A 25,918-nucleotide genomic window follows, 5' to 3' on the forward strand; every position below is an offset into this window, starting at 1 on the left:
CAATACCTCAATTTTTGGACAGCTAAAAGTTATACACAGATTTTCAACTGTGGGGGGCCAGTGCCCTTACCTCTGCATTATTTAAAGGTCAACTGCCCTTAAAATACATCAAGCTCCCAAACAGTACCAAATCGACATTAAATAAATACTATTGTTATTGTCATAATTAGTACAAGGTGGGTGTTATGGTTATTTTGCTCCCAAGGTATACCCAGAATGCTAGGGCCATGTCTGATTTATGGCATCCACTCAACACATGACTGTCACAATTCTGTGAAGCCTCTCTTCCCTTCTGATCTACCCACTGTATACCTTGTTGTCAAAGTGAAAGGAACATGTAATTCCCCAGCTTCGATTTTCAGTGGTATTTTGCTGGTATATTTCATTTTGCAGAATGAAATCCGAAGTCATGGCAAGGCATTCAAAACCCCTACCAACTTTCCAAGGAACTATCCATCCTCATCTCCTGACCGACTGTGCTCACACTCTGTGTTCAGGTCATGAGAAACTACTGCTGTAACCCAAATGCCAGGGTGATTCCTCCAACTGCTTCCTTTTCCTTCTGAGAAATTCTTACCCATCATTTAAGAATCAGCTTAAATCCTTCCACTTGGGTGGAGGCTTTCATGAGCCCATCTTCCAAAGACAAGATTAACCCCTTCTTCTTTCTGCTTTGTAACTATATTCAACTACTATCCTTTCAAGATTTATGAGCAGGTTGACATACTATGTCCTGTACAAAACTATGAATCCTGGGGAGGAAGGGCCATATCTGATTTATGTTTCTCTCCTCAGTACTTATCCATGTGCCTGAAATATATTAGTTGATCAGTAAATGTTGCAGTAAATGAAGGAGGAATGGAAAGGAAAAAAAGAAAGAAAAAAATGAATGGCATGCTATCTGGAGGGTACAAGGAAGATTTAAGCCAAAAGCATAACCCTGCAACAAAAATCACCATGTCTAGAATTCAACCATTAAAGATTTAATTTTTCACATTAAGCATTTCAGGTGTCCTGAAAATAACTCAAATGGCAGAAAACTTTAATCATTAACACCATGATATAACAGATTTTCATTTGTCAGCTTTGTGCATGAAAAGTGAGACCACTGGCAACCTGGGAACTTGAAGCTGGTTGGCACTAATGTGTGAAGGCTATGTTGAGAGTCAGTTTGATAGCAAGTACAGAAACTTAACCAGCAAAATAGCTAGCTAGTTGAACTGGAAAATCCAGAGTTATTTTAAGACAACGCAGAACGTTCCAGGACAATCCAGCGAATCACCAATGTGCTAAATGATGCTTCTTCCTCCTGTTTTATTTTCTATATTAACTGTTTACTGTATTGAACATTCAAATGCATTGTCTTGAAATAATTATGTACTTGCTACCACCCTACTGATTGATACAGGCTGCTAAATTATTAAACCAAGTTTACAGAAGTCAGCTTCTGTTCTGGGAATAACTTGCTCGGGGTTTTATAATATATATTCCATTTCTTTAGGTACCCAAAAATGCCCAGCATGGTATTCTCAAAGGTAACATCAGTTTGTTCTTATGAGCTGCTCTGGCCTTCACATTTCTTAGGTGGCCATTCAGGAGATACTTACAAGACAATTTAGTGTTCTTGTGGGATATAAATGCTTGCCATTAGCAAAGGGAAAACTTGGCAACTGGTATGGAGTATCAAGTATTTCAAATAGTTTTTACTATTGAGTTGGATTTGATCAAACTCTCAACTTACATGCCAACTATCCCCTTTTCATATTTTAAATCCTTAATGATTTAACATAAAGTCCATCAGCACATTTTGATTAATGAACATAGAAATCATTTTTATTAACTAATATAAAGTTGTAAAAATATGTTTACTATTCTGTGTCCAAAAACACCTTTAATAATTTCTCCATGGGTCTCTTTATTTTGAGAATAAAAGGTAACAATTTATGGAGGAAATCAAATGAGCAAATATGTATTTAAATAAACCAAGGATTTTTCAAGGGGTTGTTAACAATAATGTTGACAACTTGGTAAACAAGCAAACACTAACTCCTATTATACATATAAGGTGACAATGTGTGACTGTAAAGAATAGAAAGTGTGCATATTTATCAAGAAATCATTGAGAAGCTATATTATGGTTATAATGGTGCTGGCCTTGCAGAAACATTTTGGAGATCCTCTTTTGAGAACTGATATGGTTTGGCTGTGTCCCCACCCAAATCTCATCTTGAATTCCCACTTGTTGTGGGAGGGACCCGGTGGGAGGTAATTGAATCACAGGAGCAGGTCTTTCCCATGCTGTTCTCATGATAGTGAATAAGTCCCAGGAGATCTGATGGTTTTAAAAACAGGAGTCTTCCTGCACAAGCTCTCTACTCTTGTCTGCTGCCATGTGAGGCATGTCTTTCACCTTCCACCATGATTGTGAGGCCTCCCCAGCCATGTGGAGCTATAAGTCCAATAAACCTCTTTATTTTGTAAATTGCCCAGTCTTGGGTATGTCTTTACCAGCAGTGTGAAAACAGACTAATACAGGAACTGTCTTTAAATCCGATTTATAAATCATCCTGCCCTGCCTGCTCTAGCTGACACCTGGCTGCCCTCAGACTCAAACTTTCCAAACCTCTTCAAATCACATTTTGATGATCACTGATTTACTTCTTGTAAACAGCTTTACCAAAGAGGGAGACATTTTAAAAAAGACAGGTAAAATGACACGCAAGTAACTTAGCTATTCTCATTAGCTCATGTAAAGGTTTGCTAGGGAAAAAGATTGAAATTAATGGTTAGAATAAGCCTTTTGTGTTATCATTAAATTTCAATTATGTACAATCCTTGCTTACATTACCTGGAATAATTGGAAGTTCACAGCATCATTGTGAGTCAAAGCAATCCTAATAATTAATTTCTTGCTACTCAAGGTAGAAAGAGCCTCTATAATTCTACTCTATTTGGAAAAGGTATCATAGATTCACTATTCACTTAAGCCACTGACTTTGAATGTTTGAAATGGGATTTTGAAAAGGTCATTTTTCTATATATTTTATCAGTTATTTGCTTTTATATTTTTTGAGAGTTATGCATTGTGTATATAAGTACTGTGCCACTATTGTACCACCAAATAGTGGAAGCGAAAATGACACACTACTTGTGTTTTTTTCTTTCTAAAATCCTGGGTTTTTTTGCAGTGCTTTTTGATATGTGTCTTACTAACTGCAAGTTTATACATGAACTTAGGATTCATTTGTTAAAGAGCCTGAGCATGAAGAGAAGCTTATTTTTCTCTTCATGAGTGTAATCCTGCAGTTTTACAAGGTTAGTAAAAACCCTCTTGGGTTTATATTTTTCCTGGACATTAGAAACATGAAGAGTCTTTCAATGAGAAATTGTTTGAAAGGGAATTATATTTAGGCCATAAACAAGCTGTGAAAAAAACTCAACATAATCCCTCCTGTTAAAAAGGTTGAACTCCAGAATTTTACTAAATTGATAATGGTTGTACACACCTGTGAAGAATGAGGAACAACTCTAAGCAGATGACCTATCACGACAATTTAAAGAGAGAACTTATGAAATAAGTTGGAGAAAAATGCGCTAAAATACATTGAACGAGGTGCGAATTCTAGCCTGGTACTTAGGGCCTGCTCTATCCACAGGCAAAGGAAAATGGAAAAGATAAATCTAAAGGGAGCCAAGACCTGTCTGCTTCCCAAGGTCTACCAGGCACGGCTTGATCATGCTGGCTTTGCTTACAGCTTTGATCATTTGGTTTCAATTGACAGGTACTTGGACAAATCATGTCTGCAGTCAGAATGGACTTAAGGAATAACAAATCAACAGACACATGCTATACACGGAGTGAACCTTGCCTTCAGCCTTGCTGTGAACTTATGATGCAGTTCTTATAACTAGTTTTCCCCTTATGTCTAAATCCATAGTTTATTCCTAGTACCTGCCTCTCAATTACCCAGAATCTTTTCCTAGAAACTCTTCTAATGCTACCACTACTCTGCAGCCCATCATATCTTGCTGAATTCCTCAGAAATTTGAATCACCTAGTAGCCTGATAAATATCTATGCACACTGGATAGTCCTCCCCTTGTGAAGGTGAACTTCTTTCTACCCACGGTCAAGACCATCCAGTATATTCTCCTGGCCACCCTACACAGATGCACACAAGACACACACACAGATCCAAACAGACATCAGTCAAAAACTTTTCCACAACAATCAGCTCACTTCCACAAAAACAGAATCCTTTAGGGTGTGTTTTTGTTTTACAAAACTGGTCGTGTCCCACTAATGGATAGCAAAATCAACTTGATGAGTTCATGATTAGCAGTATGGAATAGAAAAGAAAAAGAAAAAAGAATAGGATAGAACTGGTGAGTGTTTTGCAAATAGAAAAGGCATTATTTTGTGAAATCCTTTTCAGTTATATTTATTTGTGTTTTTCTATATGTTCCTGGTTATGATAAAAAATGCACTTCTTACTGTAGTTCACCATCAGGAAAGTTTTCTAAACCATGTATTAGAGCACTTGGAGAGAAAAGCATCATTTCTACAGTTAACCTTATTGAAATTGTAAATTTGTGATCTGAAACAGATTACACATTAAACCAGTACTTCATTACAGACACAACAACAAACACAATTTCATCTGATAAGCAAGTTATCTTCAAGGAAGTAGATAAGCAGAGTTTGGAGGGAACAGGCATCTAAATAATTACATTTTGATGGCACAATGAGGAAATAATCTCTGTGATTGAATGGTTTACCGATTTAGGTGCTCTGGCCTGAAGGTGCCTGGCTAAGCAGGGGCTAGCATACTCGGGCACTGGGAAACTTGAAAGAGTGAGTGAAGGAAACTATAGAGAAGGGCTTGGCATAGGTGAGCTCCAAGTGTATAATCATTCTATTGCTAACAAATTGTGTTGGGTAGAACTGGTGAAGAACAATGATGGTGAGATCTTATATGTGTTTATGTGTTAGCATTTTTTAAAGGATTTTTCTACCTACTATATTGTTTTAGTGAGGCATCTTAGATGCAAAATGTAAGGTGGTGCTCATTCTCAGGATTTGCAAGTACCCTGTGAGCTTTGCTTGCCTGGCCCCAGTCTAGGTCCTGTACATGAGATATGACAGTATTGATTCCTAGGCCGGAAGCAGTGGCTCATGCCTGTAATCTCAGCACTTTGGGAGACCAAGGCGGGTGGATCACTTGAGGCCAGGAATTTCAGACCAGCCTGGCCAACATGGCGAAGCCCCATCTCTACTAAAAAGACAAAAATTAGCTGGGCATGGTGGTATGTGCCTGTAATCCCAGCTGCTCTGAAGGCTGAGGCAGGAAAATTGCTTAAACCCGAGAGGTTGCAACGAACTGAGATGGTGCCACTGTACTCAAGCCTGGGCAATAGAGCAAGAATCTGTCTTAAAAAAAAAAAAAAAAAAAAAGAGGAAAGTTAGTCCTACAGAATTTTAGCTGAAAGGTCATGAATTGTGGTAAATCTGAGTTTAAACCTTTGGCCTCCTGAGTTCTGGAAAAAATGCATTTTTTAATCTACTTCAAAAGACCTCAGTAAGAACTTACTCTGCATACATTTGCAAAGTAATGAACTGGCAAGATAAAGAGCCATACTATGGTTATTTGTTATGAAATGTTTGTTCAGAATGAAAGAATGGCAAAATGCAGCCAGCAAGGTTTCAGCCTTGAATCCTGCATTTAGTTTGAGGCACTTCCATTCCAGAAAGACAAAGACAAATTAAAAACCATTTAGAGAATGATAAAAAGATGAGTAGGGAAAAGAAAGGTTTGATTTATGAGGTTAGATTAAAGGAGATAAATGCCTATTATGTGGCTAAGTGACAACCAGGGAAGATAAGAATCTACAGATATTGGGAAGATGTAAATATAGGTAATAGAGAAGACGTCTAAGTGTTCTACAAGATAGAACTAGTAAGAAAAACGGAATAAAATATTAAATGGGTAGACAATACGAAGAAGGCTTTTGGCAAAAGGATTAAGTGGGTAGCAATACAACATGGAAGATGGAGGGGTAGGAGGACGAAGAGGGAGAAGAAGGGAGAATAAAAAGAACAGGAGTATGAGGAAGAAGAAAATGAAGGAAGAAACAAGGAAGGAGGAAGGGAAGGAAGAATGTGAAGAGAGAGAAGGAAGGAGAGAAGGAAGGCAGGAGGGAGGCAGTGGGAAAAGTGGGGAAGGAGGGGAGGAAGGAAAGGAAGGAAGGGAAGGGAAAGAAAGGGAAGGGAAGGGAGAAGGAAGGAAGGAAAAGAGAAAAGGAGGGAAGAAAAAAAGAGGAAGGAAAGGAAGAAAAGAGGAAGGAAGGAAGGAAGAAAAGAAGGAGGGAGGGAGGGACAGAGGGAGGGAAGGAAGGAAAGAATGGAGGGAGGGAGAGAGGAAGGAAGGAAGGAGGGAGGGAGAAAAGGAGAGAAGGAGAAAAAGAAGGGAAGGAAGGGAAGGAAGGAAGGAGAAAGGAAAAAGCAAGGAAGGAAGAAAGGAAGGAGGGAGGAAGGGACAGAGGGAAGGAAGGAAGGAAGAAAGGTGGGAAGGAGGGAGGGAGAGAGAAAAGGAGGGAAAGAGAAATGGAGGAAGGGAAGGAAGAGAAGGAAAAAAGGAAGGAAGGAGGGAGGGAGGGACAGAGGCAGGGGAGGAAGGAAGGAAGAAAGGAAGGAAGGAAAGGAGGGAGGGAGGAAGAAAAGGAGGGAAGGAGAAAAAGAGGAAGGGAAGGAAGAAAGGAGGAAGGAAGGAAGGAGGGAGGGAGGGACAGAAGGAAGGAAGGAAGGAAGGAAGGAAGGAAATGAGGGACTATGTTTTGTCCCACTGTACTTAACAGAAAATATATGAAATAGATTTCTGGCAGTTCTAAGGCAGAATGAACATCTTTCCAGAAACCTGAGCCAGCTGAGGAGGTGGTATCAACACCCAACCTCAGGGGAGGAGGCCACAACTAAATCAGGAGACAGTAATGAGGAGCTGAAGTGGGCTTGCAAAGCCATTACTCCTATTAAGTCCAGGGCTTGTGCACAGGCTACCTGCCAACTTTTGGCTAGCCTACAACACATAACAGTTACTGTAATTGAAACTGAATTATAATACCATCCTGGCACACATTCTCCCCTAAAAATACAACACATAATAATGCTGTTAAAATAAGGACATCTGGAAAACAACCTAGAGTCCCATTGTTTGTAGCTGGCACCAGCCTTCTAAAGGAGTCCTTCCTGCTTCGTTCTTCTACTGTATAAATGGTGACATGGTGAAAAGGGACACTTCATTTAAGTGAATCCGAAGTTTAATGTTTGTTGAGAAGCAACTAGATGCCAAACACTATACCACTCCTGTTTTTGTTAAATAACCATCTATGTGATTCAGATTCATATCCCTGTCACAAGATTAAAAATCTGGTGTCAAAGAAATTAAGTAATACATTCTAAATCACTTAAAAGAAAAGAGAAATAACCAGAAAGAGAATTCTAGACTGCTTGTCCTTGTCCTCAAAATATTTCCATTATATCTAACAGCAATTTGCCCAAGGCATAACATTTAGTAAATGTTCAATTAATATGTGCATAATTGATAATTGTGCAGAATTGAATTAAAGGGAATTGATGGTATAATTGAAATCTAAAAAGAATCCCTAATGACTTCTGGTGATGAATTGATGAAGTGTTGCCAAATTTTCATCAAATGTTGAAGTATGTATGAGTCAATTATGGCCACACTGAGAAATGGCATCTTTTTGTAAGTATATATATATGGAATACATGAGATATGTATGCAGGCATGTGGTGTGTAATAATCAAATGAGATATCTCTAACCTCAAGCTTTTATCCTTTCTTTGTGTTACATACAACTCAATTATGCTCTTAGTCATTTCCAATGTACAAATTAGTGTTGACTGTAGCCACCCTGTTGTGCTATCAAATACTAGACCTTATTCACTTTATAGAATGATATTATTGTATCTATTAACCATCCCCATTCTCCCAGCCCCAGTACCCTTCTTGGACTCTTGTTACCATTATTCTACTCTGTATCTTCATGAGTTAAATTGTTTTAATTTTTAACTCCCACAATTAAGTGTGAACATGTGAAGTTTGTCTTTCTGTGCCTGGCTTATTTCACTTAACATAATTACCTCCAGTGTCATCCGTGTTGTTGCAAATGAGAGGATCTCAATCATTTTTATGGCTGAGTAGTACTCCATTGTGTTAATGTACTACATTTCCTTTATCCATTTGTTTTTGATAGACACATAGGTAGCTTCCGTATCTTGGATATTGTGAATAGTGCTGCGAAAAAGATGGGAGTGCAGATATCTCTTTGATATACTATTATAACTTCCTTTCCTAGCAGTGGAATTTATGGATCAAATGAGTTTTAGTTTTTTTGAGGAATCATCAAACTGTTCTCCATAGGGGTTGTACTAATTTACGTTCCTACCAATAGTGTACTAGTGTTCCCTTTTCTCCATGTCCTTGCCAGCATTTGTTATTTAATGTCTTTTAGATAAAAACCATTTTAACTGGGGTGAGACAATATCTCATTGTAGTTTTGATTGGCATTTCTCTAATGACCAGTGATGTTGAGCACTTTTCATATATCTGTTTGGCAACTATACCTTTTCTTTTGAGATATATCTACTCAAATCCTTTGCCCACTTTTAAGGTGTATTATCAGATTTTTTTCCTATGGAGTTGTTTTGAGTTCCTTATATATTCTGGTTATTAATCCTTTGTCTGATGCAGAGTTTGTACTTACTTTTCCCCATTCTGTAGGAAGTTTCTTCACCTGGTTGACTGTTTTCTTTGCTGTGCAGAAACATTTTAATTTGATATGATCCCTTTTGTCCATTTTTGCTTTGGTTGCCTGTGTTTGTTGTATATTCCACAAGAAATCTTTGCCTATTCTAATGTCCTGGGGAATTTTCTCAACATTTTCTGTTAGTAGTTTCAAAGTTTGAAGTCTCAGATTTAAGTATTTAATCCATTTTTATTTGATTGTTGTATATGGTGTAAGATAGAGGTCTAGTTCCATTCTTCTGCATATGGATATCCAGTTTTCCCAGCACCATTTATGGAAAAGGCTCTCCTTTCATCAATGTATGTTCTTGGCCCCTTTGTCAAAAAAATGAGTTGAGTGTAGATGTAAGAATTTGTTTCTGGGTTGTCTATTCTGTTCCACTGCTCTATCTGTCTGTTTTTATGCCAGTGCCTTACCATTTTTATTACTATAGCTCTGAAACATAATTTAAAGTCACATAATGTGATTCCTCCAGTTTTTTTTTTTTTTTTCTTTTACTCAGGATTGCTTTGGCTTTTCTGGGTCTTTTGTGGTTCCACATAAATTTTAGGATAGTTTTTTCTATGTCTGTGAAGATTGCCGTTGGTTATTTTGATAGGAATTGCATCAAATCCATGGATTGCTTTAGGTAGTATGGACATTTTAATAATATTGTTTTTTCAATCTAGGAACATGGAATATATTTCCATTTTTTATGTTCTTTTCAATTTCTTGCATCAGTGTTTTATGGTTTTCATTGTAGAGATCTTTCACTTCCTTGGTTAATTCCTAGGTATTTGATTGTATTTGCAACTATTATAAATGGGATTATTTTCTGGATTTCTTTTTCAGATTGCTCACTGTTGACATATAGAAATACTATGGATTTTTATATTGACTTTGTATCCTGCAACTCACATAATATGAGTTTGGAAGTATTTCCTCCTCCTAATTTTTCAGAATAGTTTAAGTAGGACTGGTGTTAATTCTTCTTTAAATGTTTGATAGAGTTTAACAGTGAAGCCAGTGGGTCCTGGGTTTTTTTCTTGGATATTTTTTATTACATCTTTGATCTTGGTACTTGTAATTGGCCTGCTGAGGTTTTGGGTTTCTTTGTGGTTCAATCTAGTAGGATGTATGTGTCTATGAACTTACCTACTTATTTTAGGTTTTCCAATTTATTGGTATATAGTTGCTCATAGTAGCCTCTAGTCATCCTTTGACTTTCTGAATCATCAGTTATAATGACTCATTTTTCATCTCTGATTTTATTTATTTGGTTTTCTCTCTTTTTTCCTTCATTAGTCTGTCTAAAGTTCTGTCAATTTTATTTATCTTTTCAAGATACAAACTTTATGTTTCATTGATCTTTTGTACTGTTTTCCTTGTTTTCATTTCATTTATTTCTGCTCTGATCTTTATTACTTCTTCTACTAACTTTGGATTTGGTTTGCTCTTGCTCTTCTAGCTCTTTAAGATGCTTTGCTGGATTGTTTATTTGAATTTTTCTACTTTCTTGATGTGGGCACTTACGGCCATAAATTTTCCTCTTAAGACTCCTTTTGCTATATCTCATAGGTTTTTACATGTTGTGTTTTCACTATCACTTGTTTCAATAAATTTCTTAAATTTCCTTCTTAATTTCTTTATTGACACACTTGTCATTCAGAAGCCTGTTGTTTAATTTCTATGTGTTTGTATAGTTTTCAAAATTCCTCTTGTTACTGATTTTTAGTTTTATTCTATTGTGGTCAAAGATGATACTTGATATAATTTCAATTGTTTTGAATTTTTACAGACGTGTTTGTGGCCTAACATATTGTCTATCCTTGAGAATCCATGTGCTTAGAAGAAGAATGTGTATTCTGCAGCTGGTAGAGATAATGTTCTGTAAATATCCAAGGTTCATTTAGTCTATGGCAGATTAAGTTTGATGTTTCTTTGTTGATTTTCAGTCTAGATGGTCAGTCTAATGTTAAAAGTGAGTGTTGAAGTCTCCAGCTATTACATTATTGTATTGGGGTATATCTGCCATTTTAGCTCTAATAACAGTTGCTTTATACATCTGGGTGCTCTAGAGTTGGATATATATATATATATATATATATATATATATATATATATATATATACATACACACGCACACATATTTGTTATACCCCCTTGCTGAATTGATCTCTTTATCTCTTCTTTGTTCTTTTTATAGTTTTTGTCTTGAAATCTATTTTGTCTAACTGTAGCCAATCCTGCTCTTTTTTGGTTTCCATTTGCATGAAACATCTTTTTTTGTACCTTTTTTTCAGTCTATATGTATCTTTACAAGTGAAGTGTGTATCTTTACAGGTGAAATGTGTATCTTGTAGACAACAGATCATTGGGTCTTGTTTTTTTGTTTATTATTTTTTTTAATTCAGTCGTCTACTCTGTCTTTTGATTGGATAATTTAATCCATTTACATTCAATGTTATCATTGATAAGTAGAGACTTACCCCTGCCATTTTGTTATGTGTTTTCTGGTTGTTTTTTTGGTTTTCTCTTCCTTTTTTCCTTCCTTTCTGTCTTCCTTTTAGTGAAGGTGTTTTTCTCTGGTGGTATGTTTTAATTTCTTGCTTTTAATTTTTTGTGTTTCTGTTGTAAGTTTTTTGATTTGAGGTTACCATGAGACTTGCAAATAATACCTTATAACCTATTATTTTAAACTGTTGTTAACACTGATTGCATAAGCAAACAAACAAGCAAAGAGAAAATAAAAGTTATGCATTTTAATTCCTCCTCTTTTTAAACTTTTTGTTTGTTTATATCTTATTATTGTATTGTGTCTTAAAAAGTTGCTGCAGTTATATTATTTGATAGACTTATCCTTTAGTGCTTTTACTCAATATATAAGTAGTTTACACACGACAATTACAGTGATATAATAGTCTGTGTTCTTAATATGTTTTTCTGTGTGCTTACTATTACCAGTGACTTTGTAACTTCATATGATATTTTCTCATTAACATACTTTTCTTTCAGATTGAAGAACTCCCTTTAGCCTTTCTTATAGGACATATGTGGTGTTGATAACATTCCTCAGCTTTTGTTTTTCTGGGAAGGTCTCTATTTTTCCTTCATGATTGAAATGTATTTTCACCAGATTTGCTATTCTAGGATAAATTTCCTTCAGCACTTTAAACATGTCATGCCAATCTCTCCTGTCTTGTAAGATTTCCACTGAGAAGTCTGATGCTATACATATTGGAGACCTATTGTATGTTATTTGTTTCTGTTTTCTTGCTGCTTTTAGGATACTTCCTTTATCCTTGACCTTTGGGAGTTTGATTATTAAATGTTTTGAAGTAGTGTTATTTGAGGTAATTCTGCTTGATGTTCTATAAGCTTCTTGTACTTGAATAATATCTTTTTCTAGTTTGGGAAGTTCTCTGTTATTATCCATTTGAATCAAATTTCTACCTGTAGCTCTCTCTCTCTATCTCCTCTTTAAGGCCAATAACTCAGATTTGCCCTTTTGAGGCTATTTTCCAGATCACGTAGGCATCCTTTGTTCTTTTTTAATTCTTTCTGATTTTTTTATCCTATGACTGAATATTTTCAAATAGTCTGTCTTCAAGCTCACTAATTCTTTCTTCTGCTTGATCAATTCTGCTGTTAAGAAAGTCTGATGCATTCTTTAGTATGTCAATTGCATTTTTCAACTCAAGAATTTCTGCTTGATTCTAGTTAATTATTTCAATATATTTGTTAAATTTATCTAATAGATTTCTGAATTCCTCTCTGGGTTATCTTGAATTAAGTTGTGTTTCCTCAAGACAGCTATTTTGAAATTGTCATCTGAAAAGACACATAACTCTCTCTTTCCAGGATGGGTAACTGGTGCCTTATTTAGTTCGTTTAGTGAGGTCATGTTTTCTTTGATGGTCTTGATTCTTATGGGTATTCATTGCTGTCTGGGCATTCAACAGTTAGGTATTTATTGTAGTCTTTGTGGTTGGCTTGTTTGTACCTGTCCTTCAGGGAAAGGATTTCAAGGTATTCAAAGAGACCTTGGTGTTGTGATCTAAGCTTTTGGTCACTGCAGCCACATCTGCATTAGAGGGCATCCCAAGTCCAGTAATGCTATGGCTCTTGCAGATTCATGGAGATACTGCCTTGGTGGTCTCAGATAATTTCTGGAAGAATTCTCTGGATTACCAGGCAGAGGCTATTCTTCTCTTCCCTTAACTTTCTCTGAAACAAACAGTCACTCTTTGTGTGCTGAGCTGCCTGGAGCTGGGGGTGGAGTGACACAAGCACCTCTGTGGCTACCACCAGTTAGACTGTACTGAGTCAGACCCAAAGACAGTACAGCACTGGTGCCTTATTTACTTTGCCCAAGGCCCACAGTAACCACTGCCTGGCTACCTGCCTGTGTTCACTCATTTCTTTAGGGCGCCACCATCAGCCTGTAGCAAATCCAGCCAGGCTTATTTCCTTCCCTTCAGGGCGGCAAGTTCCACTGGTCCCAGACAGGTCCAGAGATGACATCCAGGAGCCAGGGCCTGGAGTCAGAAACTTCAGGAATCTACCTGGTGCTCTATTCTACTGTGACTGAGCTGGCACTCAAGCCACAAAACAAAGCCCTTCCTACTCTTCTCTGTCCTTTCCACAAACAGAGGAGTCTCTTCCCTAGGCCCCAGGCCGATGGTGAGTACCACCTGGCTACCCCAGATGTTCACTCAAGGCCCCAGGCTACTTCAGTCACCTTGTGGTAAATGCTGCTGGGCCATGACTCTCTATTCAGGGCAGTGGGCTCTAGCCCAGTGCATGTTCAGAAATGAAAAAACTGCATCTCTTGAGAGCAAAGTATCTTTGCCTTCTTCGGTATTTAAGTTATCACAAGTATATACTAGGCTTCCTCAGTCTTGCAAAAGCAAAAAATAAACCTAACATCTGAATAATTTCAATAAGTGCTAAGTCTGTGTAAAACAATGCACATAATAATGACTTTATGCCTTCTACGATTGTATGCTGACTGATAAATAATACTGACAGCTAATATACATTTAATTATCTACAATATTAAAAAATACTGTTTTATATACTTCCAAGAGGATATAGAAAAACATACACAGTTTCCATACTTATTGAACTTATGACTGTACTGGCAGGCAAGATATGAATGCACGAAAATATAAAAATAATCAAGTTTTAAATACCTATTTGAGATTTTCTTTTCAATAGATTTTACTCTACTAATATTTATGGAATACTTACTACACATCAGAACTTGTGTTAGGTATCAGTATACAAGAAATAATACAATGAGGTTATTTCTTTCAAGAACTCCACCATCTAGAGGGGGAGGAAAACTTTCAAACACACAGTTCCAAAACATCATCAGCAGTACAGAGAAAGGTGTATGGTGCTATGGAATTCAGATAAGGAAAGCCTTAATTCTGCTGACAGTGGGTCTGAAGGTTTATCAAGGAAGGCTTCCCAAAAGAGGCGAGACTCACATTAGGTCTTGAAGAATGAGAGTTTTCCAGGCCAAAAAGAAAGAGCACTCCAAGAAGAGGGGATATTACATATAATACCATGCAGGTAGAAAGATTATTGAAGAGGGTGACAGACTGGGATAATTATGATAAGTATTGTTAGCCTAATTACTGTTATTCAATGGGGAAGATGATATAAAAACAACCTAAAAATGTCAATTTTACATTTTTTTCAGGTCTACCAGCTTGTCAGTATAAATTGAGATGAGCTCAAGGCCTCCTTAAGTAGAATCTTAACATGGCAACTAACATATTAACAGGTTTCCCGTTCATTACTGTAGGATAATTCATTAAAAAACAATGTATTCAGACTTCATAAGCAAAAGCATACCTTCCTCTTTAGTCTAGTATATCTAATTATATGAGGACTGCTATTAACATTAAATAAATCATCTAATAGATAATTTAAATGTGCAGTAGTGTTCAAAAGCAAGTCTACTTTTTCAAAAGTAATCATAATTGAAGCAGAGGCATCATGAAATATTTGATTAGTACAAGGCTAAGGAGTGAGAATCATTTCTTACAAGTGTACAATTAAAGAAGCTGTCAATTATAGCATAAATTGATCAGCATGTATATGATACAAAAACATGTTAACCCGAATAAGTTTAGACTATCAGAACTACTGTTGTGAAATATTCCTTTGAAGCACTGACTGTAAAGAACACAGTGGAATCAAAGTTATAAGAGCTACAGATAATAACATTTATAGTTACAGAATTCTGATTATATGAATTCCAGGAATTAAACGTTGCACCATCCACTTTCATACAAAAACAAACTGGATAAATGAGTGATGACATTCATTTTGCCAGTTTACAAGGTACAGAAAAGCTTTATGTATTAATTTTGTCAATGAGAAAATAATAAATAATTTTGTATTTAATCCTATTTGAATTTAATTGAAGCCCTATAGAGCATGCCATGTGAATGGTTTTCAACAAAAAAGTGATGTCCTTAAAGAATAAGGAGCTTTAGCTTCCTCTTCAAACATAAGGATCGTTGCCATTGAACTTGCTTACTCTTACCTCAAGTGAATGATTACCTCTTGCAAATGAATTTTAGCAGAATTTTCCAACTCCAGCCTCAGTTGTTTCTTTTTGCTATTTGTTTTGTTGCTTTTTGAAATAAAGCTTCTCTTCCTTGTGCTTTGCCCATCACTTGTGGCAGGAATCAATGGTACCTTAAAGATACCGACTCATTGGTGCAGAAAGCTAAAACCTGACCCTTTAAAGCCCAACCTGGATCAGGACCAAAATTAAATAGGATTAACTCCTAATTTGTTCCTGTGTCCTATTCTTCTATTGACTGTTTCCCAGTCCCTAATAGTTGCCCTTGTTCCTGTGTAAGACACTGTGTCCTCTTCTTCCTTAGTTAATTGAGTCTTTCGTTTTGACTTTCTATTCTCAACTTTGACTATTTTTTTTGCTCTGTGGGCTAAAACTAATATGCAGATACAGTTTTCCCTTCCTGATCTCAATAGTTCATAGTTTCTGTTGAGCAGCTTATACATGTCACTTCAGAGCAATTTCCTTTAATGCTTTTATGAAATTTCCCTCTAGATGCTTTTTAAAATTTATTTTGTGTCTTCCTTCCCTTCCTCTTTCTTCCCTTGTTCTCTCCCTCTCTCAATCCTTGCAAACACACAAACACATATACTTTTACTACATTATCATGTTCCTGTTGATATTGTCTCTAGGAATTTCATATGCAAGTATATATTTTGTATCTCATTTCGACAACATGAAATCTATGCACAAGGAGTCATCTACTTCCTTTGCCCAGAAGCTGGGGCCCAGTAAATTGTATTGAGTAAGCAAAATTGTTTGGCTCATTTATTCACTAATTTGCTCATTCATTCAACAGATATTAAGTGTTTGATATGTGTCAGGTCTTATACTAAGTGCTGAATTCAATAATCAATATAGCCACAAGAAATATTTTATGATATTTCACTTTCTCTGCCTTACAGATGTCCTTTTTATGGAACATTCTCTTCTACCTTGTTTTTCTAGCAATTTCTGCTCATCTATCATGATTCAACTTAAATACTAGGTTTTCCATGAAATGTCTTCTAACCTTTAGATGTTTATCAGTTTCTTGTCTTTGCTGTCATCCTAGAATATGGGCTGTTTCATATTTCACAGTAATTATAAATTCACATGTCTGTTTCCTCCCAATTAGACTCACTTTGTGGGAAGAGACGTGATCTCTTCCCCAGTACTTGTAACAATGCATGGCACATAGTAGGTCCTTAGTCAGTTGTATACATGATAATAAGAGCATCTACGTGTACAAAATTTAGTAGAAAGTCAACATCCAGCAGTTTAATAGCATTATTCATAATCCCAAAACAAGTGATTCCAAGGACCTATAACATTTTAAAAGCTAGTGTTAATCCAGACAAGTTTATTAACATTAAATGGAATCAGAAGCAGCAAATTTGATTGCCCCATCCTCTAGAATATAACCTATTCAGAAGCCCATTGGAACTTTATATTAACCCCTCTGTTGGGACCAGATACTATAAGCTAATTAATATGGTATATTATATGGAAATTAATCCAAGCATTCTGATTTTTTTTATTGTTAGAAGAATGAAACATCCCCAACAATTTGCCTATGCCCATTACCATTTTTATGGTGATGACTCCAGATTTACACCTCCAACAGCATTCCAAGTATCTTATCCATCTCAATGGATAAGACATGGGACCAGTTATGTCCCATGGAATAACTCAGAGATATTGTAAACATTATCTGTTCAAAAGAGAACTGTCAATTCTACCTTCAAACCTCCCTTCAATCCCCGTCTCTGTAAATGGCACTGTCCAACATCTCAAGTCAGAAACACAGGCACAGCAACCCTGACTTGGTCTTGATTCCACTTTTTCTATCTCCACTCTCATCCAATCCTTAACAAGCCCTGCTGTCTTCATCCCAAATAGATTAAACCCTTCTCTCCATTTCCTGTAATGTATTACATCAGTGGAGAGTCCCATTTCTTTCTGTGTTTAGTACTGAAACAACTTCCTATCTGTCCTCCTTGTTTCTGATCCTGCTGTTTCCAATTCAAAGCATTTCTTAAAATGTGTACTATATCATACTATTCCTCAAAACCATCCAGTGACTTCCAATTTTATTTAGAATAAAATTTCAAATTCTTTTTATGGTTTATCAAGTATTACCTGCCTCTCTAATTGTTCTTACAATGTTTCAGCTTCAATTATTTTCTTTGAACTCCTGTAACACACCAAGGTCTTTACCAGCTCGGAGCCTTTGGACAAGCTGTTCTTTCTTCCTGAAATGCTGTTTCCCTGCAGTCCTTTCATTGTTGGTTCTTTCTTAGCATTTGGACCTCTGTTCATATTATCTGGTCATGCTCTTGAAATAGATGTCCCTTCAATCCCACAGAAACATGTATTTTTCCATTTTTGGTAATTTGATTGCTTCTTAATTCTCAACAGAATTGGTGATTTTGCTTTAATAATACTTGTCTTTATTCATGTCTTACTTGTTTTCCCTCCTAGAGTATAAATTTTTTTTAGGCAAGTACTCTGCCTCCCTCGTAAGTCTTTTTACCCCCAGGGACCAGTATGGAGTAAAGCATCTTAAAAAATGTGTGTTGACGAGCAAATGCAATAAAATAAAATAACCTAAAATTAAAAAAAAAATCAGTAGGCCTTAATTGAACAACTACTTTCTGCACACAGATATATCTATAAATTCATAGACCTTTAATATTCACAATAGCACTGTAAGGTACGTTGTATCATTCTCATTTAATTAATGTGAAAAGCAAGTTTCTCAAAGTGTTAGTACAACTTTTGGATTTTAATGTAAGTTCCTGCATCTAATCCCAGTCTTTTGTATTTTTTCGTTCTATACTCCCAAAGCCATCATTTAATTTAAATATAGTTTTTACCTCTTGCTGACATTTAACCATTAAATTTTTTTTCCACCAGTTAAATTAAAAAGAAAAAAAAAGTCCATGGCAATACATACTGGCATTCTGTCTTTGAAAACAACCAAAAAAAATCAATAAAAACCTACTACATAAACCTGCCGTAATAAATTAAAGATGTGTTAAAAGGAAAGAATGGATGCTTCTGTTGATAAGGCTCATGGCCAGTGGCCAAAAGGCAATCTTCTCCTGTTCTTTAATAACTCGGTGCAAAAACTTCGGAAATTTTTATGCCACTACTCTATCATAGCACTTTAGTAATAAATTACAGGAAGTAATAAGCAGGTTATTTTCCTAAGTGTGCTAAATTGTGAAACAAAGAGTTCTTCATCCAAGTGCCTACTGTCTGTTGCAAAGCCAGTTTAAGAAACCAGCTACAAAAACTCATCTTTTTTTTTTTAAATCCAACAAGCATTCATAGAACACCTAATTGGCAGGCAGTGGCATGGTGGTTGAGAGTTAAAGCTCAGAAACCAAGGGTTCAAGTCTCTCCTCCACTCTGTGCCAGCTGTATGACACTGAATAAATTATTCCTTTTTCTCATTATTAAAATAGAGTTAATAATAATGTCTATCTGATAGGGTCATGGGGGGAATAAAAGGGTGAAATGATTAAAATGCCCACTATGTACTAAGATCTCCCCAAAAATAATGTTAACTTTGGCTTCAGAATGATGTGTTCTGAGGGGCATAAGTTTATGATACTCTGGGTGTTGAGAATATAAGTATTATGGAAGGGATAGCCAGGTACCTGGCAGAGTGAATGGAGTTAAATAACCTTGAGGTCTTTTAGGAACAAGCTATTCCCTTACCATTTTTTAAAATAGCTTTTTTTGAGGTATAATTTGCACATCATAAAATTCACCCACTTAAGTGTACAACTGAACGACTTTTAGGAAATTTACAGGGCTATATAACCATCACCAAAATCTAACATCAGAATATTTTCATTGCCTCAAAAAGATTCCTCATGCTTACTTACAGTAACAGCCGTTCACACCCCCGCCCCAGGCAAACACTAGTCTACATTTTGTCTCTGTAGATTTGCCTCTTCTGGATATTTTATATAAATTGTATTATACAGTATGTGATCTTTTGTGTGTGATTTCTTTCAGATCACATAATGTGAAAGTCCAACTCTGTGGTAGCATGTCTCAGTTTGCTTCTATTGCTAAATCATGTTCCATTCTGTCAATATAATACATTGTTTTGATCAATCACCAGTTGACAGATTTTGGAGTTGTTTCTAGTTTTTGACTTCCACAAATCATGCTAGTATAAACATTTGTATACAAGTCTTTTTCTACACCTGTGTTTTCATTTCTCTTCAGTATATTCCCAGGAGCTCTCCTTTTCCATTTTATAGGAAAGATCAGCCCCCTGAAAGACCCCAGTGCAACTTGTTGGAAGTGGGTAGAGTTCTAATTCCAACTCACCAGTAACTACTGAGTGGTCAGCTCACACAATTAAGTAGGAAAAAAAAAAGGCACATCAGTTCTTGACTCTGCCCTTTTTCCCCTAAATCCCCTTGTGACTTTGGAAGGTAACTAGACCTCATAGCATCTAGGCATCTTAACTTGTGAACCAACGGCAGCAACTAGATGTTCTATGAACTCTCTTTTACCTTAAAAAACTTATAATGCTCTTAGTAACTAAAATTTTATAAAGAAATCCAGAAAGCACAATCAATGGATTATCTCCCTTGCCCCTGAAATTTTCTGGGCATAGCCAGCACTAGTCACAAAAAAATATGATACCGAAAGCATTTGAATATTGTCTATTGCATGCAGAATCCAGGATTTACCAGTTGCCACCTTACACGTGCCTGTTTTGCTCTTAAAATTCTTGCATATCACTGTATTTATCTGTCCATATTTTGCTAAGGCAGTTATTTTGTTCAGAGTTAATTGGGCATAAAACAAACATTAGTACAAGAAAATAGGTGGATTGTTTTAATAAACATTTAAAAAGTATAAATCCAAGTAACTACTGTTACCTCCAAAATAGTCACCTCACTGGATTTACATTTCTTTATTCTGATATCACTCAGAGTATACTTGGATATTTCCCTTTGGAACTGCCCTCCAAACTAGTGGTATAGCCAGTTTCTAAAATTAATTTTCAAACCTTATTATGAAATGTTTAGCTTGTAGAAAGAAATATAAAGAATAACACAACAAGCATGCATGTACCAATCACAAAGCTTTAAAATAATTGATTACCGATGCTCTGGGGTCTATTAGTACCCTCTCAACTTCCTCTGTCCTTATCTCCAGTAATTTCTGCACTTGAGCATGACTGTCCTCACACATATATTTATATTTTTTTGCATGTGTATGTTACCCTATGTAATATATGATATTGCTTTCCTAGTTTAAATATTTATATAAATGGTATCAAAATGGTATCAAACTGTATGTATTATTTGTCAGTTTGCTGGATTCACTCAATATCATGTTTGGTGAATTTATTTACATTGATACGTGAGTTCTAAATCGATATTCACCTTGTATAACATTAAATTTTTAATAAACCACAATTATTTATCCTATTTCCTATTGATATATATTTAGATGATATCTAGAATTTTGCTACCACAAACACTTTAGCTGTAAACATTCTTGTATCTATCTTCTCTGTGTACTTACTGAGGGGTTCCCTAGAGTTACCTTTACCTAGAGTTTCATTACCTAGGAATGAAATTTCCAGATACTGAGAAATGAACACCTTCATTTTTACTAATTACTACTGCATTTTCTCCAAACTACACCCATTTTTATTCTATTCATCAAAGTATAAAGCTCCCATTTGTGCACAACTCCCCAAAACTCAGTACTGTTAGACATTTTAATTTTCCCAGTTGCCAATTTGATTCTTAAATATCAAATTTAACCAACAATACATGACTATGTCCTCTGAATATACCTCTGTGCTTGGTTCTGTGTGGAATGTAAAATATGATATAGTGGCAGTACTACTGAAATTGGAGGAACCAAAAATTGAGCCCTCACTCCTGCCATCTGTGAAAACCTGAGCAAGTTGTTTAACCTCTTCAAGTCTCAGTTTCTTCATCTGTAATATGAAGGGATGGACAGGAAAAATTTTCAAGCTCCTTTCACCTTCCATCCTACTTGACTTTATGATGCTCTATGGGAGCTTATAAGACAGGAGGAGATGCAAAACACACATAAGTAATTTTAACAGCACATCCAAATATACATGTAGAAGGTACTGGGAGAACATAGGACACAGGATCTAAATAGGGGTGAGGAAGAAACTAGAAAGGTTTCACCAAGCAGATTGAATGAGATTCACCAAGATGGTATAGATGGAATGGAGGAAAGACATTTAAGGAGAGGAAAGAGCATGGCAGGTGGGGTCGTAAAAGAAGACAGTGAAGGGAGAGGGGCAAGGATAGGGAAAGGGGCAAGGATATGGAGAGAGGCAAGGATAGGGAGAACGGTGTGGCTGGAGCAAAAGGTGTTTAGGTACATGCTGGGAAGCGGAGAAGATGAGGCCAGATATATTGTGATTTTTATTATGTCAAACTGTAATAAATCTTCATTATGTTATCGATAATTTGATTTTTAAACCCCTCAAAGCAATGTGGAATCAAATCTGCAAATAAGGCAGATAGTCATTTTATTTTCACTTTAAAATGATGCCATGAAACGAATTTCTTCTGAGGCCGATAGGCTGATTCTACAGTCACTTCTCAAGCAGGGTTGCTCAAGGGGTTTGAGAAATGGAAAGAAGCATTGCAGAAAAAAGAATGGAGTCTCCTTGGGTGCAAGCTTTGAACAGACATGCTCCTTTGGATTTTTGAATTTTATCAGGTGGTTTAAAAGATTCATTATTTTATAGTTATACTTGATATTGAAAATTCTCAGAACCTGATAGAATTTTAGTATTCCCACATAAAATTTTTAAAGTGCAAACTTTTTATTTTATTACTGGGAGGAAAAAATAAATGCCTTCTAAGAGGCTTCAACTGGCTATGGTAGAATGGCTGAGAATTTTGAAAAAAATAATTAATGTACCTCATTTTGAATAAACTGATTTATTATTGGTTATAAACATGGACCTCACAGGCAAAATACCTGGCTTCAAATCTGGACTTTCCTATTGTAAAGTGGAATGTTAATTTAAGCAAGTTATTTAAGATCAGTTTGTTAGCATTAGGATTGCATTTGGCTACATGTAACAAAATACCTATATCAACTTCTTCCACCCATGTAAGTGTCTTGTTTTTCTTATATCATAGGAAGTCAGAGGCGGGCTGCTGAAGACTGGCTCTATGGTACCCCTAATGACCCATGCTCCTCCCACTTTCTGCTCCACCATTCTGGATATGTAGCTTTTGTCCTTGGCTTCAAGATAGCTCCTTTATCACTAAGCATTGCTTCTGGGTTTGAAAAAGAAACAAGGGAGAATGAACCAAAATCCCTCCCTTTGTAAGACTTTGTATTTTTAACTCGGGAGGCTGAGGCAGGAGAATGGCGTGAACCCGGGAGGCCCACCTTGCAGTGAGCCAAGATCGCACCACTGCACTCCAGCCTGGGTGACCGAGCGAGACTCCTTCTCAAAAAAAAAAAAAAAAAAAAGACTTTATATTTTTATCCAGAAGAGTACTCCACTCAAGAGACTTACTTAAGTCCCACTGGTTATACGTTGTGGCATGGGAACCTGGAAAACCATTTTTTAAAAATACATTGCTGAGTGCATAGTGCATTGCTATCCTAAAGAAAATCAGGAATCTTTTAGTAAAAATGATGTCTAGCCAGGCATACCGGCATGTTCTTGTAGTCCCCGCCACTCAGGAGGCTGAGGCAGGAGACTGGCTTGAACTTGGGAGCCAAAGGTTGCAGTGAGCTGGGATTGCGCCACTGCACTCCAGCCTAGGTGACAGAGTGAGACTCTGCCTCAAAAAAAAAAAAAAAAAAAAAAAAAACCAACCAAACAACAACGACAACAAAAAATGATGTCAAAGTGAGAATTTGATAACAACAGTGCCTGCTCTATATTGAAGAGTTATTTTGAAATTTAAAAGCAAAATGAAAGTCATAGCATATAGTAATAATTCAATAATTCTTACTACCAAAAGGATTATCCTGATGTGTAATTAATAATGTTATATATACAAATATATATTCCTCCAAGCACACGTTAATCCTTCGTGGCCCAGATCAAATACCACATCTACTAACACCCTTCTGTGATTCTACCACTCAGATTCTTTTTCTTCATCACTTAATCAGTTATGTTTGATGAAACACAAACTAATCTGACAAGTAAATGAAAAAGGATTGTATTGGAAAGATACAAAACTACAGAATTCAGAGTAGAGTTAGCTCCTGTAGGTTCTATAGGAATCTATAGAAACATGGGAACCTAAATAAGTTTCATGGGGGTAAACACCACCGAGCTTGTGTTTTTAGCTTCTTGAGCTACCATAGCAGGAAGTAAGTCCTTGATTCCTACCAGGATCCACAATGGGATTGCTCTTAAATAGGCAAGTGCTTTGCTGCTAGACAGATAAAGCATGATCGCTGTCTACTATAGGGTCACATGCACGTAAGTGGTTGACTTTGGTCAAATGACACTATGATAGCTCAGTGTTATCCAGTTGCAGAAATGCCCATTTGTTCACTGAAATTCTGCTGAGTAACTGTAATAGGAATGAGAAGGAAATTGTTTCAGAGAAAATTGTGTGAATAAATTTAGAGGAAGTAACACATGGTTTTAATTCATAGAATGACAGGTGGAATGATTCAGTTTAGACGTAGGATATGGAAAGGCACTTACTAGCAGCTTACAAAGCAAAACAACTAAGCAACATAATATACAAATTGAATATATTTGAATAGTGGCATGACAAGGTTACAACCATGCCTTAAGAGACTTTATCTGGTCTGTTAATTGTATAAAGAAGCAGAAACAATTTCCTGAATATAGGTAATAGACCTAACTATGGGATCTGAAGTGGGGATAAATAGAAAGGGAATAGGTGGGAAAATTAGGAAGACATAGTGGGGAAAAATTGCAATTGGAGATTATATTTAAGAAGCAAGGATGGAAGCTTTCAAGATCTCCTATGATTTCAAGCTTGGGTGAATTGGTGCTGCCAGAAAAGCAATGGAGAAACAAAAGGCATGATAGGCAGAGGAAGAAGAAAAGAAGATGCATGTCATATATGTTGAGTTTGACATCCCAATAGAATATCTCTGAGAAAATATGCAGAATTTGAATTACATAACTGGTGCTTACCAAAGAACAGAGCTGATGATATAGAAAACCTTTTGCCATTTCTTATAATTTTCTACAGTTTCCTCTACTCTTGTATTCTCATCAATCACTCAGTTATTTTGCACATGTCTAGTTCTATGTAATTTCTACATTTGTCTGTATAATGTTATCTCTGTAAGGTGACTTATGTCTGTACACCATAGGCACTATTTTCCCTACTTTACAAGAGGAAATTGAGTGTCAGAAAGAGCCTACTTACTTTTCTTCTTACTAACGAATGAAAAGGCAATGTTAATCATCATTTTTCCCCCTAATCGGTGAGCTATGAAAAAAACTTGGGGTCCATGCAAAATCATCATTATTATGTTTAAACTGTAACTCTACAAATTTATGATCTCCTAAAGCTTTCCAAGATGTAGTATCTCATCTGTTGGAAGATTTTTCAAATGAATTCCTACTCAATGAAAAACAGTTCATTTGCATTTTAAAAACCTTGTCAGTATTAACCAGATTATTCCTTCTAATTATTCTTTAGCTCTGATCTTAGGAAACTATTTGAAGCCATCTGTTATTTAAATTCAAGTTTATTGCACGTAAAAGAACAGAACTTGATTTATATTATGTCTGATTTGTTCTGATATGTATAGAATAATAACTTGGCAGGATCTCATAAACAGCAGTTATAGTATAGTACAAGGCTGTGGTATAACTGCCACTGAGATTCATTATCACACACATCTTCTAAGGGCATCTAAAGGGCATAAACATTTCAGAATTCTGTCTGTAATCACTATATGCCCTGCTGATATGCAACCAGAAAAACATTCTACTCTGAAAAAAAAAGGTATATTTCTAGTTTTCAGAACACAAACTTCTCAGATACACAAACAAGGCTGCAGTTTAGTGTGAGACTCAATGGCCAAGTATATTTGTGGGAACTAAAGCTTCAGTGGAAAGAAGCATTAGGTGGATTTTTCAGATTTGTCTCAACATGGCCAGCTCCGTATATTACACAGTCTCTATTCTATGTGCATAGGGCAGATAAAAGGCTCTGTAATTTGTTAAATAGTATCCCAAAATATTAATATTGCTGGGAACCTCAGAATGTGACCTTATTGGAAAATATAGGGTATTTGTGGACAAAGTTAGTTTTGTGGATGGATGGATGAAAGTGGGCCCTAATTTCAATAAATGGTGTTCCATAAGACCACGTGAAAACACACAGTGGAAGGAAAGCTATATGACAATAGAGTCAGATTTTGGAGTAAGTGACAAGCCAAGGAACACTGAGGATTGCCAACAACTACTAGAAGCTAGGAAGAGGGAGGGAAGGATTTTTCCCTAGAGCTTTCAGAGGGAATATAGCCCTGC

At 36.2% G+C, this 25,918-nt stretch overlaps 1 protein-coding gene and 1 long non-coding RNA gene across 5 annotated transcripts in view; one reads left to right on the forward strand and one right to left on the reverse strand.

Annotated features, from left to right (window-relative positions):
• The window catches only part of KCNIP4 (potassium voltage-gated channel interacting protein 4), a 1,220,775-nt gene that overhangs the window by 582,085 nt on the left and 612,772 nt on the right, over window positions 1-25,918 (reverse strand). The gene's annotated exons all lie outside the window — the stretch shown is intronic.
• The window catches only part of LOC129143837 (uncharacterized), a 51,075-nt gene that overhangs the window by 12,731 nt on the left and 12,426 nt on the right, over window positions 1-25,918 (forward strand). The window lies entirely within an intron of this gene.

Source organism: Pan troglodytes, chromosome 3 (genome assembly GCF_028858775.2).
Source record: "Pan troglodytes isolate AG18354 chromosome 3, NHGRI_mPanTro3-v2.0_pri, whole genome shotgun sequence".
Lineage (NCBI taxonomy): Eukaryota > Metazoa > Chordata > Mammalia > Primates > Hominidae > Pan > Pan troglodytes.